Raw genomic sequence first — 17353 nt, 5'->3', positions numbered from 1 at the left:
GATCCAACCAAATAACCCTCCTTATCAAGGGGACCAGGCACAGTTGCTATTTATCCCTGAGTAGCAGGTTTTGGTACCCTGCCAGCCCACAGAATTATTCAAACAAGCCAATCACAGCTTCCCACAGGAACCAGGGGTCACCTCACCCTCTTGTTACTACAAAGCCTGCCTCCCACAGACCCTGCTTGTTCACTCTGGTTCCTGAGTGCAACAGAGTGCGTGTGTGGTGTGCTGCGCCCTCCTCCTCCAGCTGGGAGTGTATGTGATTAATAAACAGCTGTCAATCTCATCTGTCCAGTGTCAGGTGTCAGCTGTTTCCCCATCCCCATAACCCCAGGCAGGGAATCCTCCCTCTACAATGGGTGAATAGCAGGTGATTAAAACAAAAGCAGTGGCAGATAGAACTTAACTATCACATATTCTTTTCTTAAAAAAAAAAAAAAACAATAAACAAGTACTGAAGCAAAAATGATAAAATGTTAACACCTATTTAATCTCAGTAGTACATGGACATCTCTTAGGTTATTTTATGTACTTATCTGCATTTTTAAAAATATGTACTAATTAAAAAGTACAGTAAATTTTAAAAACTAGAAAAACAAGTTCCCACTTAGACCTATCAAAAACGGAGCCAAAAGAAAATTTTTATACACAAGGCTCTAAAAAAGGTGAGTAACCACTAAGAAAATTGAAGAGAGAGTTTTTTGCTGTTGTTTATGTTTTCCTGTGTTTCATTTTTATGGTGAGAGGCTCTGCATGTTAGAGGAAACACTAAATAGTTATTTGCTTTAGGTTAATTAGTTTAAGAGTTCTGGGTCAAAATGGCAATCTATTTGGATAGTCAAATACTAAAACTTATGACAAAGCTCCTATAATTATAATTAGACAGAAAAATCAATGGAACAGAATAGAAAGACAAGAACCCAATGTAGATAAGGATTTAATATATGATGAAGGTAACATTTGAAGTTAGTGAGAAAATAATGGTTTATTCAGTAAAACATAAATGTATCTATAGTTAAGTATTATTGAAATAACTGATTAACCAAGTGGCAAAAAATTAAGTTAGCCTTCACTCCTTGCCATATACAAAAGTAAATTATAGGTGAAATAAAAGGAAGGAAATTTGGGTCAAGTTTTATATATCTGAGGTTGTAAAAGGATTTTCCACACAAATTGAAACCCATTCCAAAAGCTGAAATCACGAAGAAAAGATTGATCAGTTTGGATAAATGAAAAGGACTTAACTTACGATGTCAATAAACATCACAAAAATTGAAAAAAAATAGAAAGCATAAACTTTTTGCATCTCTGAAAGTTCTAAATATTAATAAAAATGAACATCCCAAAAGAAAAATGATCAATTTACAAAGAAAGGCAAAGAAAAAAAGTGTACAACAACATAATAAAGAAAGAAAGCAAATTAAAACAGCAATTGGTTTGACTACATTATAATTTATAAATCTAAGGAAGATAAAAATGATATTTTCTTTCCAAGGTGGAGAAGCACTAAAATCCTACAGGTTTTTTGCCTCCTGCATCAGTGCTGGTTAAGGACAAGGCTCACACCCCTGCGGGGAGCGTGTGGAGAGCAGGCACTCCCGCGTATTGTTGAAGAGGTATAGATTTCTATGGCTGTGATAGGAAGTGATCTGCAATAAAACTTGAAAATGTGGGGGCTGCCCCAGTGGTGCAGCAGTTAAGTGCACGTGCTCCACTTTGGTGGCCCAGGATTCGCAGGTTTGGATCCCGGGCGCACACCGACACACTGCTTGTCAAGCCATGCTGTGGCAGCGTCCCATACAAAGTAGAAGAAGAGGGGCACGGATGTTAGCCCAGGGCCAATCTTCCTCAGCAGGAAAAAAAAAAAAACAGGAGGATTGGCATCAGATGTTAGCTGGGGGCTGATCTTCCTCACCAAAAAAAAAAACCTTGAAAATCTGAATCTCCTTTAAATTAAACAAATCCATGCTTCTAGGTTTTTATCTAAAGGATACAATCAGATATATGCAAAAAAAAAAAAAGTGCTACAAATACATTCTCTTCAATGTCGCTTATAATAAGAAAAATCAGCAATAACTTTTATATCCAACAACTGGTTATCTAAAATTGTAGTACATAGATATGATGAAGTACCATGCAGCCATGAATAAATCATGTTGCAGAAATATTTTTATTGACATGTTTAATTTTTAATGATGTATTGTTAAGTGAAAAAGCATGTTACTAAATGGTATATTGTAATATGATATAAAATTGTCTATATACACACATCCTCTATATACCAAAATGTTAACAATAGTCCCTGGTGCTTTTTTCTTCATTTTCTTTCAGGTCTGTATTACCTAAATGTTCCAAATATGTGATTTTTCTAATAAAAAATAAAAAAGAAAGGATTTACAGGCAAATCTTGGCAATGAAGACTTGAGGAAGTAAATTATCATCTCTGATCTTTGGTTTTCTCATCTAGAAAAGGAAGAGATCAATTCCTCCTCCTGAGATTACTCACAGGGTCAAATGAGACATTCATTTATTCATTCAAAAAATATTTGTTTTGTAACTGGCATGTGCCAGGCACTGTTTTAGCTAGTGGAAATACAGCAGGATATAAAGAAGACAAAAAAAAGAAAACCTACCCTCATGAGCTTATATTCTAGATGGGGAGACAGATAATGAGCAAAATAAACAAGTAGAATGTATCATATATTAGATGGTAGAAGTGCTAATAGAGCACTTTAGAGGTAGAGCAAAATAGAGGAGGAGAGGAGGGGGGTGGAGGTTGCAATTTTAAATAAGATGGTCAGAGAAGTCCTCAGGGGAAAGATTACATTTGAATGAAGTCCCAAAATAGGTAATGGAGCAAACCATATGCCTGCCTTCCTTCCCTGAAGAGGAAGGCAAGCATCCCAGGCAGAGGGAACAGCAAGTGCAAAGGCCCTGAGGTAGAAGCATGACTAGAACGTTTGGTTGGCCATGAAGGCACTTTATAAAATATGGTATGCAAAGAAATATTATTTATTAGTGTATTATCTCTGATATAATATTTAGCTCCAAAATGATTACTTTCTTTATCAAAATGTCTCCAAAAAGCTTCCTAATGCTCAGGCATTGCTCATGTTCCATTTTAGAGTGAAATAAGAAGTAGGAGCTCCCTTAACTTCCCCTCTCTCCACCTAAAATCTTCCCTAGGTCAGCCTCCCTCCTGACCTTTGACCTCCCAGGAAGAGGGGAGGCGCTGGACCAGATGATGGCAGCCAGAATGGAGAGGTACAGACAGATACCATTTTTTTGGCCAGGGAAGCCAAAATGCTGCTTAACAGCATAAGAATCCTCTGGTTCATTTTGCATTCAGGAAAGTTCTTCTGACTCTCCTTGCATATATTCTCAGAGGTATGCCATTTTTCTATCTTTTAACAGTTTGCTTTCATTTCAGCAATAAATCTAAATGCATATTCTAGATCTTGTGTGTGGCCACCTTATAACTGGGTATGGCTATGTGGTTTCAGTGTCTACAGGTGCTTTTGGGACAATGTTGAACTTTTATTGTTGTGGTTCCCAACTGGGGCCCATGGAATCTTTGGGGTCCATGAGTTCAGTTTAGAGAGGGTGGAGTTATAGGATTAAAGAAACACTGACCAAGGTGAAGATCTCATCAGATTCTCCAGACCGCCCACTGCCCCTGGAAGAAGTCAGACAAAGTTCTGCCTCTGGTTCTGCAAAGTTCTGTTGCCCCCCCACCCTTAGGTGGCAAATACTGGTCATCTCAGAGGTTGTGCTCGATTGGTTTCCTACGGCTGCTGTGACAAATTACCACAAACGTAGTGGCTTAAACAACACAGATGTACCATCTTAGAGTTCTAGAGGTCAGAAGTCCAAAATGGATTTTAAAATCAAAGTGTCAGCAGGGCTGCATTCCTTCCAGAGGGGCGAGGGGAGGATTTATTTCCTCGTGTTGTCGAGCTACTGGAGGCTGCCCGTTTTGCTTGACTCACAGCCTCTTCTTCCATCTTCAAAGCCAGCAATTACATCATTCCGACCTCTACTCCAGGGGTCTCATCTCCCTCTCTAACTCTTCTGCCTGCTCTTGCCCGTTTATAGACTGGTGATTCCACTGGGCCCACTCACACGATCCAGCACAATCCCCCCATCTCAAGGTCTTTAACTTAATCACACCTGCAAAGTCTCTTCTGCCATGTAAGGTAACACATTCACAGGTTCTGGGGATTAGGACATGGGCACCTTTGGGGGCCATTATTCTGCCTATACCACAGGGCCCTTCAGCAGAGGGTCTGACTCTGATCACCAGTGCACACGGAGAAGGAAGGAAAGCTCGTCCTCTCCACTTTCTCATATTTAGGGTAGACATAACTGGAAAGTCTGTAGTCCTCAGAAGACAGATGCTCTGCTCTACTTGAAAAATAAGATCTGGTTTGCCCAGCCTATCAGTTAGAACCCTCTATTGACTGGCAGGTGAGGACAACGATAACTAGCGATGTTAATAAGGACTCTCCTCTACTATAATCCTGAAATACATCCTAAAATCCTGGAAATATGGAAGGCCGCACTGTCATGTCCCTCTCCCCACTCTCCCCAGTCTTGGAGCTCACAGCAACCCTGACCCGTGCCAGCAGGGCATGATGGCCCTGAGACAGGAACAGTCACAGTCTCCCAAGGCAGCCTCTTCCACATTCCCAAGACGTTGTTCTCCCACTCTCTGGTCCTAGCCCTGCCCCCGGGACACGCAGAAGTTGCAGCCCTTTGTAGAGGGCAGCTCGTCCAAGGTTTGAGGATGCTTCTTCCAGCCTGGCTCCTCCAACCACTCACTCCAGGACCCGGCTGCAGCTCCCCACATCCTTCCCGTTGATAGGGACATGGCTGCAAGACGCGGTCTCTGACTCGGAACGTCAGCTCAAACCTCAGCCCTTCCCCTTTCTCAGGCAACTCGCAACAGCACTTGTAGGTGTGGGTGATAAACCGGGGCTCAGGACACGTGCCCAGCGATTCTGACTCGGCAGATCTGCGGCGAGGCCTGGGAATCTGCACTTATAAAGATCCCCAAGAGGCTTTGGTGTGGTCGATGCACTGACAGTTGCTGGGGAATTCTGGACGAGACACACCTTGGTGCTGATGATCCATGGTTCTTCTTTAAATAATTTCCAATTGGCTCACGTGCTTCTACAGTTAAGCCTCCCAATATGGAAGTACAGAAAAGAACAGAGGTCTCCTCTCTCAATCCGGACGCCATCTTTCACCAAGGATCTTTTCGGTGGCCACGCCATACTGTTGACTCAGACCAAGGTTATGGGGGACTGAATCATTAAATCTTTTTCCCTCATGCGGCAGCCACAGAGTCAGGCCTCCCCCATCCCCGCAGAGTGCTTTCTGAATCATCCAATGCATTGTTCCTTCCCTCCTTCACTTGACAGCACTTACTGAACTGTCCAACCTGTGCCAGACACTGAGCTAGTCAGCAGGACAAAACGATGAATGACACTGGCCCATTCCTCCAGGGGCTCACAGTTTAGTAGGAAAGGCAGAGCAGCAAACCGTCTAACACAGTGCAGTGAGTGCTCTGATGGCAATGGGGACAAACAGGAAGAACCCTCAGCCAACTACCCCCACTCACTATCCACCCACCCCACCCCCACTCACTATCTACCCCCACCCCCACTCCAACCCACCCCACCCACTCACTACCCAACCCCAGTCCCCCTACCTACTCCCCCTCACCCCATCTCACTATCTACCCCAATCGCCCTCCTACACAGCCCACTCCCACCCACTCACTATCTACCCCCATCCCCACTCCTACCCACCTCCACCCAACCCACTCACTATCTACCCCCACCTCCACTCCTAGGTACCTCCCCCCACCCACTTACTACCTACCCCCACCCCCACTCATTCACTACCCACCCCCAATCCCACCTACTCACTACCCATCTCCACTCCCATGCACTTACTACCCACCCCCACCCACTCACTTACCCACTCCCACCTACTCACTATCTACCCCCACCCCCACTCCTACCCACCTCCACCCACACCCACTAACTACCAACCCCCACCCCACACCCACTCACTACCCATCTCCACTCCCACTCACTCACTACCCACCCCACACCCACTCACAATGCACTCACACCCCACACCCACTCGCTACCAACCCCCATTCCCTAGCTACTCCCCATCCTGCACTCACATTGACAAATGACTCCCATTTTCTTCAACTTCGACTCTGTAGACAGGTCCCTATTCCTCATTTCTCTTGGTTGGCATTCTCACAACCCTTGTCAATCCTCCAGGCTTCCATGATGTTCTAAAGCCATTTGTGCTCACAGGACTCCCACCAATACCTAACAAACCTTTTTCGGTTTGTTTTCTCAGCTGTTTACTAAAGTCTCCTCAAGTAACCATAAAACTTGCATGTTTAGCATCCTTCATAAAACTTTTCTTTCTCAAAATCCCAGTGTTATCACAGAGGCTGCAATGTGTTCATTACTGCACATCAGCCATTGGAGGTGTCAAAACTGCTCAGCAGAACACAAAGGGAATGGCAGGAAGAAAGGGCACAGCTGACGGAGGGCACCCTGAGGAAGACACTCGAGGCAGAGAGGACAGTGGAGGGTTCATTGGCCGAGAGCTTTTGCAATACGCTGTTCTCTAAGGCCAAGCCAGCAGAAAAGGCTGTCATGAAAGCTCTCACTGGCTGAGGGCATGGAATTGCTCAGAGCACCAGAAAAATCATACAGTAATCATGTTCAACAAATCAAGCACTAAGAATGGTATTAAATGATGTACATGCGTATGTATGTAGTCCATTCAGCAGGTAGTTCTCTAACTTGGATAAAGAGGGCTACATCAGCGTGTCATAGCCATATGACACTGGCCGTTCAGCTCATTCCACTCACACCTCCAGCTTTAATTCCAAGCAGCTTCTTTTTGTTATCTGGCTTGTAATGGTCATTTCTCCCTGATCAGTGAACACATTTATCAGCTTCACTTTCTTCCCACTACACTATTAAACCAGCATTTTATGGCTTATACACCAGGCTTTTGGTTATCATGGGTCCTTCTCTAAAAGGGTATAGTATCAAATGAGCTCTCCAACCAGCAAAAATCATGACCACATGCCTCAATGTGGCAATCACACTCAGGTCCTGGCCCCCATGAAGCTCTGTCTCAGCAACCATTGGCCTTCCTGGACAACACTGCTATCCTGATGTGTTCTGATCCAAAGCCAGCATCGTCCTCAGCTCTTTACATATTGCATCTGTCAGGATAGGCTGGGTTATGCTGCAGCAACAAACAGTCCCCAGATTCCAGTGGCTTAAAACACCTATGCTTTACTTCTTATCCATGCTACATGTCAACGTGAATCACTTAGGGGCTCTGCTCCACACCATCTTCAATCCTGGACCCAGGCTGAGGGAGCAGCCACCTTCTGGAGTTTTCACTGTCACTGGAGCAGAGGAAAAGGAAGAACCTGGGAGGCACCTGCTAACTCTTAAAGCTCTCATGCACATTTCTCTAGCCAAGCAAGGCACACAGCCACAACTAATGTCAAGTGAGCAGGGAAATGCAGTTCTACACATGCTCAGAAGGAAAGACTCAGAATCCTTATGAACGGAATTAATAACCACCACACATATATTGCTTATTACCTCTTGGAGCAATCAGTTCCTAGTTAACAACTTTAACTAGTTTAAAGGTTGTCTTACAATGAGCCAAAATCTGCCTGTGCCGGGCAGTGTTCTAGGCACTGGAGATATAGCAACAAATAAATCAAAGTCCCTGCCCTGCTAAGATTCACACTGTAGTGGATCTGTCCTAAGTCCTTGTTTGGTCAAAACACCTTTCCTCCCTCCTCCCTTCCTCGTCCATTCAGCAAGCATTTACTATGCACCTACTCACGTGCCAGGCACTGTGCTAGACTCAGGAGACTTAGGGCTGAGAAGGTAATGGTCCTCCTGGGGCTCCCATTGCAGGGGTTTAACTAGCCTTCAAGAAGGATCAGAAGCAAGTGAAAAGTACGTGACACATTCACAACACAGAACTAGGTAACCACATATTTCATTTCAAACACTCAAAGAGGGAATATGTCATATTCTAGAGAGAAGCCTTCCAGTGATTCTCAAACTGTGTTCTGCGGAGCTGTTAGGGGTTCCAAAAGGGTACATCAGAAATCACACTGGGAGGGAACAGACCGCCATGTCCTTCCTTCTTCACTGTTTAATCTATTTCATATACTTAACTTTCATATAAGATTTAACTTAAAGAGAGAGAGAGAAGGGAAGAAAATTAATCATCTGGTCTGATGCTCTCTCATTTTATATATGTGAAAATAAACATGCAGAAAAGTTCAGTAACTTACCAAGGTCCTATAATGAGTTAGAGGCATACCTGAGCCTGGCCGTCAACACTTTCTCCCTGTCTCTCAACTCCAGAGCCCTCTTCTCTTTCTTTTTATTTTTTCAGTTTACACCAAGCTTGCAGGTAAAGCTTCAAAAATCAGATCCTAATGTCAGTGGGAAAAGCTAACCAGTGGGCTTTAGTAACATATTCACAGAGAAATCTGGAAGCTTTTCCCAGCTAGTTTGAGAATACGCGTCACCACTTGGCTGGAGCGGAGAGCAGGGCCTCCCCCTTCCGTCTCCCGGTCATCAAATTCCTGCCCAGCAGGCACAAAGCCAGAGCTGCACCACTGGTTTCTGCTTCACATTTGTCAAGATTCGAGAAAGGACGTATTTTGGGAATCCTGAGTGAGACAACCCCTAGACCAGTTCTGTGTGCTGTGGATAGAGACAGGACAGACATCTTAACCTTCCAGGAGCGTGAATGTTTCAGAGGAAGTATCAGAGAGCTAATACACACAAAGCCTTTTAGAGCTGGAAAGGCACAACAATTTTGCCTCTAGCATTGGCTAGGAAAAAAAACACACTATATATGTAAAATTCAAAAAGAACACACCACCAACAAAGAAACCTTTGTCTGTCTTCCAAGCATTAAGTGCTATACAACACTTCCTCACCAAACTCATCAGAAATGCAAATAAACTGTTTGATCTATTCTTTCCCTGGCAACTGACATTTATTTTCACATAGTCCCAGATCCATACAAATCTCTCAGACACACACCATAAAAATCAGACTTTATTTGCCAGACATTAAGGTTTTCCCTCTAGGCTCCAGTAACCTAAGAAAATCACCAAATTTGCTCTTTCTGCAGACTCCCCTCTCTCTCCTGCTCCACCTTCCTCTGATATACAAGAAGAAAGCCCATTAAAGGGGGTTGTGCCACTCTCCCTAGAACATCAGACACCCTCCTCTCTCTAACTCCTTTCTCTTATTCCAACATGCTCAAAATACTGCTGCCAGGCTCTCGATGAGCCGGTGGCCCCGAGCTCATTCCAAAAGACATCTTGCAGCCACAGCTGTCTGCTGGCTTCTACCTGCAGAGCAGGCTCCACTGATGCTGGTGGTCACTGAAATGGGAAGGATGCACCGACCCTCTCCAGCCCAGAGAGATGGCGGCAGCAGCTTGTCTGTCGGAGGAAGGGGTGCATAACCGGCCCCATAAGCTGCTGCCAGACTCCTCATGGCTGCTCTTCATGTCATGCATAAAATCACAGCAGAGCCCAGCAATGAGGCTCCCAATCGCAGCCATGAGGGCGGCAGCACGGACTCTGCCATCTCCCCATTAAACCACCCCATTCACAAGAGAAATGGGTTTGAAGCCTTTAAGGTAGACCTCTATTGTTTATAGCAGAGACTCTGAATTTTTCCCCTCTCCATAGGTTTCCACCAAACGTGTATACAACAGTTTAACACAGCTACAATCTCCCAGCAAAACAATGCTGATTGAGTGGTATTACAGTTAAGCTACTCAAATGCTATTGGAAGATCCGGGCACTCCCGGAGAGCAGACAATGAGCTGGATTCAGTAGCCCCGAGGAAGACTCGGAATGCTGGCTTTAGGAGCGATGGTGGAGCAGGTAGGAGATGCTGCATATGCGTGAGTTAGACAGCATGTAAGTACACGCCCCGCCCCCTCGGCCTGGCCTCTGTGTTTTCTGGCAGGTGAAGTTGAATCACCTCATCTCCTCGGGAAGAACAACGATGCCGTTCCACGTCAACGTGACTGGAAATCTCAATTTAAGAACTGGATGCACTGGTCGGTCCATATGGGGTTTGTCCAGGTTTCTATCTTACTTTGCGCCTCTGATGTGTCAGGCTTTTTGCACACATAGCTCGCATGTTTAACCCTCAAAATATCGTTCTGGAGAAGCGAATTTTCAGCCACGAAAACTTGTCGCCCAAACTGCGGTCCTTTCCCGCTGTTTCTCTTCCCGAATCCCTGATCTCTCCACCAGGTTTGGTCAAGCCCAGCACCGCACACACACCTTTCCGCCACAGCCCAGAGCGCCGCGGCAAGCCCCCCCGCGCCCCGGCGGCCCGCAGTGCTCGGAAGCCGAGGGGAGGCAGGGAGGTGCGCCCGCAGCCCTGGACTTCACACCCCGCTCGCGTGCACACGGCGAACACACCTCGCACTGGCACACACGCACACGTGCGCTCCCACCCCCCGCCCGTCCCGGGCTCTCCGAAGTTACCTTCGAGGTTCCTCCGGCGCAGGGCCCACACCGCCCCGCGGGTCTCCCGCTTCTTTCCGGCCGTGGTCCGCACGGCCTCCAATGCCGCGCCTCGGAAAGGCTCTGGAGCCCACCAGTCCCCGCCTCCCGGCAGCTCGGGTTCCGCGCCCCAGGCTGCACCCCGGGGGGTGGGGCGCGGGCAGCTTCTGCCGCCCCGGGTCGGGGTCTGCCCTCACCTGCGCGGCGCCCACCGGGCTGCAGCCGGGGCTGGGGCCGGCGCACGGCGGCTGAGGCGGGCCCTCGGGCTCCTCCCGGGCAGCGGGTAGCCAGCGCCGGCTCGCATGGCGCTCGGGCTCGCAGCGGCCCCGGGATGCGGCCTCAGCCCCCGGGCGGCCCCCGCCTCGGTCTTTGTGTCTCGGCCAGCTCCGCCACGTCACGGGCTTGGGGGCAGTGAGCAGCGCGGGCCGGGAAGCCGGCGGCAGAGAGCCGGGCTCGGCTTGTCCATAGTCGCCCGCCCGGGGCGCGCGGGCAGGCAGAGCGCACGGGCAGTGACTGCGCGCACCCTGGGGGCCGGAGGGGGCGGGCCCGGCGAGGCGCGCGGCGGACGCGCCTAGGGGGTGCCGGGCTGGAGGCTGCAGCCGGGAAGAGCGGGAGTGCGGGCGCCGCCAGAGCTCTGGGAAGGCGACGTCCGCTCGGTCCCGGGTCGCGCCTGCAGCGCTGAGGGAGAGCGAGCGGAGGCTGCGCGCTGGAAGGAGCCCGGCAGCCGAAGCCGCCGGCGGGGCTCTCGTCTCCCCACTACCCTGCTCTGAAGGTGACTGCGGCCCCCAGCGGCCGAGCGGGAGCGAACGACGTCCTCGCCTCTCCTCTTCCCGGGTGCGCTCGGCTCGCCCTTCCCCGGCCTCCGACTCCGCAGTCCTTTGCAAGGCCAGGGCAAAGTGATCACTTCGCTCATTGATTTTCCCTCTTGGCTAGTCTTGGCGTAATTGGTACCCAGATTGGAGACTGAAGGTCACATGACCACCCCATTCGCAAACAAGCACAAATACACACACACAGACGCACACTCCCCAAGCCCAACGCAACTGGGGTGGGTTTCCAAAAGTCAAATTGGATACATGGATCAGAACTGGAGGCCTTTCGTAAGTCACCCTGTGCGCTGCAGTGGGGCTGAAACGCAGTAGCTGCCTCTGGTGTCACCATCTATACAGGTCCTGTCCCCGCGGCTGGGGGGAAGCTCACATTAACAGCATTTTGGGTCCCCTCGTCAAGAAGAGCGCAAAAAAAGTCATGTTTCAGACCCTTGGGATCCCAATTCGAAAGGAAAGCAAAGTCCCCCACCGAGTCGCGGAACAGAATTGCCGAGGAGCGTACCTCCCCGGGAACAGAACTCTCCCCTGGGCCGTGGTCGCTGGCTTTTCCCGGAGCGCAGCCAAGACACCGGCTCCGGCGTTTGCTACCTGTGGTCTGAGCGCCGGCCCGGGGAACGCAGATCGCGGTCTCAGCCTCCCTCCATGCGCTGCCTGGATGTGGCTGGCGACAACGCTCTAAAAGTGAACCTGCTCATATATGGATACTTTAAATACTGCCTGATCAGAGTGACAAGTGTTGACAACTTGATTTTCCCAGAGCTCTTCTCTGCCCGAGTTTCTAAATTAATTTGCCTTTAGTACCTCATTGGGAGGCGAGTTCAAACCTCTTCTAAGGAAAGGGCAAAAGGATTTGAAAGGGTAAGGTGGAAGTAAAGTTTGTTCCATTCATTCTACCTTCCCCAGGGATTTAAAATTCGTAAATAGTTCTGCCTCTGTCTTTTGTCTCAATAGTGTTTGTGGCAAAGAGAGGTGTAAGCTCAGGAATAAGGGGTGTGAGGGGAGGAGGCTGGGGATAGCCAAAGAGCTCCTGGGACTCTCAGGGTCCGCCCTTTAGTTCAGAGGATTTCTCCCCAAAATGAGAATGGTAGACCTACGTCAACCACTTAGCAAGGAAGCTGTGCAGTATCTGCTTTCGCTTCCTCTAAGTTTACTTTCTTGTTCTTTCTTATTTCTTCAGAAAATACCATCACAGAGACCAGGTTCCAGGAGGAAAAACCAGAGCTTCCTAAAGCTAAGAATGGGCAAAAAATTTGTTTTTTCTCCTTTAGTTCGGCTGAGACAGGCTAGAGGTTTATTTAATTTCTTTTCTGAAAAACCATTTTGGAAACCAACATTTTAAATTTAAAACAGCATGAAATGAACACGCAGAGTGTAGATCTCTGACGCTAAAATCCAACTCTATTCTAGTCAGAATTTGGCTAGTGGTGTTCATAGTGACAGAGGATTCAACTGGTTGCCCTTTCCCCGTCCTGGCTCCTGATTTCCTGAGCCTGTCCCAGAAGCCCCCCATTAAAGCCTTGGGAAGTATTCCTTTCGCTTTCTGTTGGCTTCTCACCCCTCCCCAGGAAAGGGAGAGGCACAGGGATGATAACACCTCTGACCGGTGTTCTCCCTCACATTGCTCTCCGGGAAGAGGCTGGAATTCTGTGATTCCCTTTACTTTTCTGCACACACGAGGGACGTTGTGTACCCACACTATGTACCCACATCTATCTTCCCTAGCTGGGGAAGAGAGAAGGTCATTTCTCTGCATCATTTCCTGTGCTAGAAGGATACCAAATAATAGTCACCATTTATCTATGAGCCCAAGGCATAAAAGTTGGGAAAAATGATGCAAATTCACGACATTATACCCCCAGGATAAGTAAAGATTTTAAAAAATTATTTTTTTAGTCTGGGAAACAGAAGGAGACAGAAGATGAGATGGGGACTGGGCACCAGACCATGAAGACGAGAATGGACTCAGTACCCAGTAACCATCCAGCCTCCACTTTTCTCCCCATTTCTTATGGTGTCCTTCCCAGATCCCCACATTTCACTTCATATATCATTGGTAAAGATGTGAAAATCCAATAAAGTGTAAGCTAAACTGCAATGAATTTGGAATCTGAGGATCTGATTATAGGTATCTGTTAAATGATATAAACTACCCACGTGAACATGGACAAATTACTTGACCTGTTTTTGTTTCTTTAACATTTGAAATGTTGGATTCTACTTAAATTTAGCATTTGGGCTGAGAAATATGGTTGGTTTCCATCCTACAGAATCTGAGCTTGATTATGAAGCCTTAACAAATCCATGAGGATTCATGTGACCCAGTCTCAATAAAGTGTCCAATTAAATACAGTCCGGCAGCCAAAAGAAATTCATTGTTTGTCATATCTTTTACTTGAATTTCTCAGGGACTAACATCTTCTTCTATCTCTTTTCTATAGTTGCTTCTTACCTCAGCTGTTTCAGAGCCTCTTTCTTTCCAATATCCCCCAAATGCTCTCGGAATACATAGCACACATCTTTGTGTTTCTCTTTCTCCCTCCCCCTCTCTACTCTTCTTTATTATGTAGATTTACATACTCATTCTCCTCCCTCTAGAGGGGAAAGGGGAGAATTGTGGTCAAAATCAGAATTCTCTTTAGTGACAGAGCTGGGGGGAGGCTGTGAATGTTCACACATTAATACCTTTGGTCCATCGTAATTAGATCTCCTTTGGGTACATTTGAGATATATTGAAGTATTAGAAACAGGTACTGGATGCGGTATCATTAGACAAAGATTTTTGTCTCTAGCTCATCTACTGACTGTCTAGGTGAACTTGAGACATTTCTTAACCTCTTCTGAGCTTCAGTTTCATCATCTCTAGAAGTGGAATAGGAACCTTCATAAGGTCGTTTGGAAGATTGAATAAATGCAAAGTGCGAGTCTCAATAGGCACTCAACAAACGTTTGTGGCTCTTAAGATGGCAGGAGAAGGAAAGAAAGAGAGAGAGGAAGGAAGAGTGGGGAGGGAGGGAGAGGGAGGGAAGACTTACATCTTGGGCATCTAGGTAAACGTTTGATTGTACCAATGAACAAGGAACCGAGGCACAGGGAAATGGTTCCCTCCTCTGGGCTGAAAGGCTGAGCTGTGATCTTTTAGACCCCGAGAGGAGATGCTGCTTTGCTGGTTTGACAAAATGGCAAGCAGCACAATAAAAAAATCGTGCCACTGGCATGGGTGCCCAGGACTAGTGCTCAGCAGCTCACTCTCTGATTCTCCTCTGAGCAGCCCAAGAATCCTGTATCCTTCTTACTCCTGTGTATCTTGTCTCCTGCCAGTACAGCACTTAATGTGCCTCACCCTGAACCTGGGGCTTTCTAGATCCCATCCTATTAAACCTCACTTGTCCTATATCATATCTGAGGTCTTGAAAGGATATATATAATGCAGAAATGAATCTCAGAGATCATTTCAAATGCTGGTTTTTAAACTGAAGGAAAACAGCAATCTCTGCCCTCTACTTCACCTCTCAAGGAAAGCCTTTTTGATATAATATCTGTTCCCAGAGGAGTTTAATCAGTGGCAGGGATTTCAGGCACAGTAATAGGCTTATGAGGCACAAATTTGGGGTGAGGTGGAGTATAGAGCTGCTTCCCAATGCTAATTACTCGGCTGTCAGTTACATGGGTAGACACTGGTGTCAGCAGATTGCCAATCAGGAAAATGAAGCCCAGAAGAAGCTGTCAACTTCTAAGCCACGCTGTGCATTAGGAACAGATCTGAAACTAGCACCGAGGTCTTCTGAATCCTAGCCCAATGTTCACAGTGGGCAACTGCCCAAATTTCCTGAAATGCTGCCAGGTGGTGGTGCTCAGAGCACTTCCACAATGCTTAGGAGCTTCCCTAAGTCAGGCTGGAGACTGGGGGCCTCTGCAGACCAGGTGAGTCTAGGAGTACCCCTGGCCATCTCCAGGGTGCTGGGCCCCAGGCTGGACATGCTCTGAGTTGAGTATGAACCTTTGGGTTTCACTCTTCTGCTTTGCAAGTGGCCTTTTCCAAGCAGAGGCTGCTGTGGTGGTATGTTCGGCAGGTACAGAGGATATTTGTTATTTTTTTGGCTGCCTATATTCTGAATTCTCTTCTTATTTTGGAGGAAGTTGCCATTGTGAAATTTCAATACCCCCCTTCTCCCGAACCCTGGCAGATTGGGCGTGGGCAGGTGGCCCAAGCTTGGCCAACCCAGTGCTCTTCCCTGATGCTATGAATCTGAAGCCAGTGATGGTGCAAGAGAATCTAGTGACAGTTCAGAAATTGTCCCACCACTAGTAGTGGTAGCATCTGGAGTGCCATGGCCTGGGTCTAGTAGAGGGAACAGCAGAGCCGTAAAGAGACCCTTCTTGTAGCAAGACCTTGGCTGTGATTCCAGCCCCACTGCACCCCCAATTTCCCTCAGTGCATTTTCCAAGTCTGAGTCTCTGGCCTTTGCACTGATTCAGGCAGCTCCTGAGATCCTTCCAATAAATTCCTTTCCTGCCCATGTAGACCAGAGTCAGGGTCTGATGTTGGCAACACAGAGTCCTGACTGGCAATGAGCAGTTGGCTTTCCACTCTTGGAAATTCTCATGCCTTGGAAATCCCAGACAGGAGACCAGACTGAGGTCCAGCTCAGAGTGTCAGCCACATTGGAGCTGAACTCACCAGGCAACGAGCACTTCCTGCTGCTCCGTCTCCTCTGCAGGATACAGGGCCATGTTGGACAACACGTGAGCTGCAGGGTGGTGCACGGACCGAGGAGGCAGGCTGCTTGGGTTCCAATCCCAGCTCTCTCCTCTCTGGCTGCGTCACTTGGGCAAGGCATTGCACTCTCTAGGCCTCCGTTTCCTCACCTGCTGCGTGAGGAGTTTGCATCACGTCATCCCTAGAGACCTTTGCCATCCTGATGTTCCAGGATTCTGGGATTCATGGAGGAGAGTCCCCAAACAACATCCTAGCTGCCAGCTGTCACCTCCCGTTGAGTGAGGTCCCTGGGAGGAGCTGCCGTGAAGAAGAGATGAGGGAAGAAGATAGTAGGGGAAAGGAGTTTTGTCCACTGTTTGAGTTCTTTAACTTCCTCGGGTGAAGTGGGAGGGGAGTGAAATGTGCTGTCCCGGAACAAGGGTGAGTGGGGAAGTCAATGAGTTTCAGGCCTCAATAAGTTTAGGAGACACAGTCTGTCCTAATTGCCTATTGATTTGCAGTGTCCAAATGAGATAATGGTCATACCCTTTGTTACAGAAAAATCATGTCTCCTTTTTGAGACCATAATTACACAATAATGTTTATATAATTCATAAGTGTTAGTGCTTATGTTAGAAGATGAAAGTTGAAACACGAGTTCCCAAGAGAAGTAAATAGGCCTTCCTTCTGTTTCTTCTCAATAGCGCCCCAGTGTCCAACAGCATCCAAGTGACTTGGAAAGCCAAAGGATGGGTTGTTGTGGATTTTGATAACTGATATATCCCAAGCACTGAAACAGTGCTTGAAACATAGTAGGGACTCAGTAAATATCTGTCAAATGATTTAAGTGCTCTTGCAAACATTACTTAACATGAATCTCATCCATTTCTAAGTCTCCAGGCCCCAGTGCAAGGCCTGGCACGTGGCACATGCTCAGCACACGTTTGCAGAATCATCTCCGTGTTTCCGTGGCAGTTATCTAGGCATTGCCCAGCCCAAGCTTGACGTTAACCTCACAATATCCTCCTGGTGCCAGGGAGCACGGGTTTGGTTATGTGTTTGTTTTCTTATCGTGACTTGATAGACGAGAGAGCAATGCCACAGCACTGTGAATGAAATGACTCCACCAAGGTCATTCAGAGAGCAGGAATTTTCTAATGCTGATCTAACATTTTCTCCACTAGACTGAGCTTCAAAAAG

The 17353-nt window shown here is 47.3% G+C and overlaps 1 protein-coding gene across 1 annotated transcript in view; it reads right to left on the bottom strand.

Moving 5' to 3' along the window:
- Window positions 1-11090, bottom strand: part of MINAR1 (membrane integral NOTCH2 associated receptor 1) — a 35696-nt gene extending 24606 nt beyond the window's left edge. The window contains exon 1 of the mRNA XM_058542210.1: window positions 10610-11090. The gene's annotated coding sequence lies outside the window, so the exon portion shown is untranslated. The remainder of the gene's footprint in view (window positions 1-10609) is intronic.
- Between the last annotated feature and the right edge of the window lie 6263 nt (window positions 11091-17353).

This window comes from Diceros bicornis, chromosome 5 (assembly GCF_020826845.1).
Source record: "Diceros bicornis minor isolate mBicDic1 chromosome 5, mDicBic1.mat.cur, whole genome shotgun sequence".
Classification (NCBI taxonomy): domain Eukaryota; kingdom Metazoa; phylum Chordata; class Mammalia; order Perissodactyla; family Rhinocerotidae; genus Diceros; species Diceros bicornis.
This window is presented reverse-complemented; position numbering and strand designations above follow the sequence as displayed.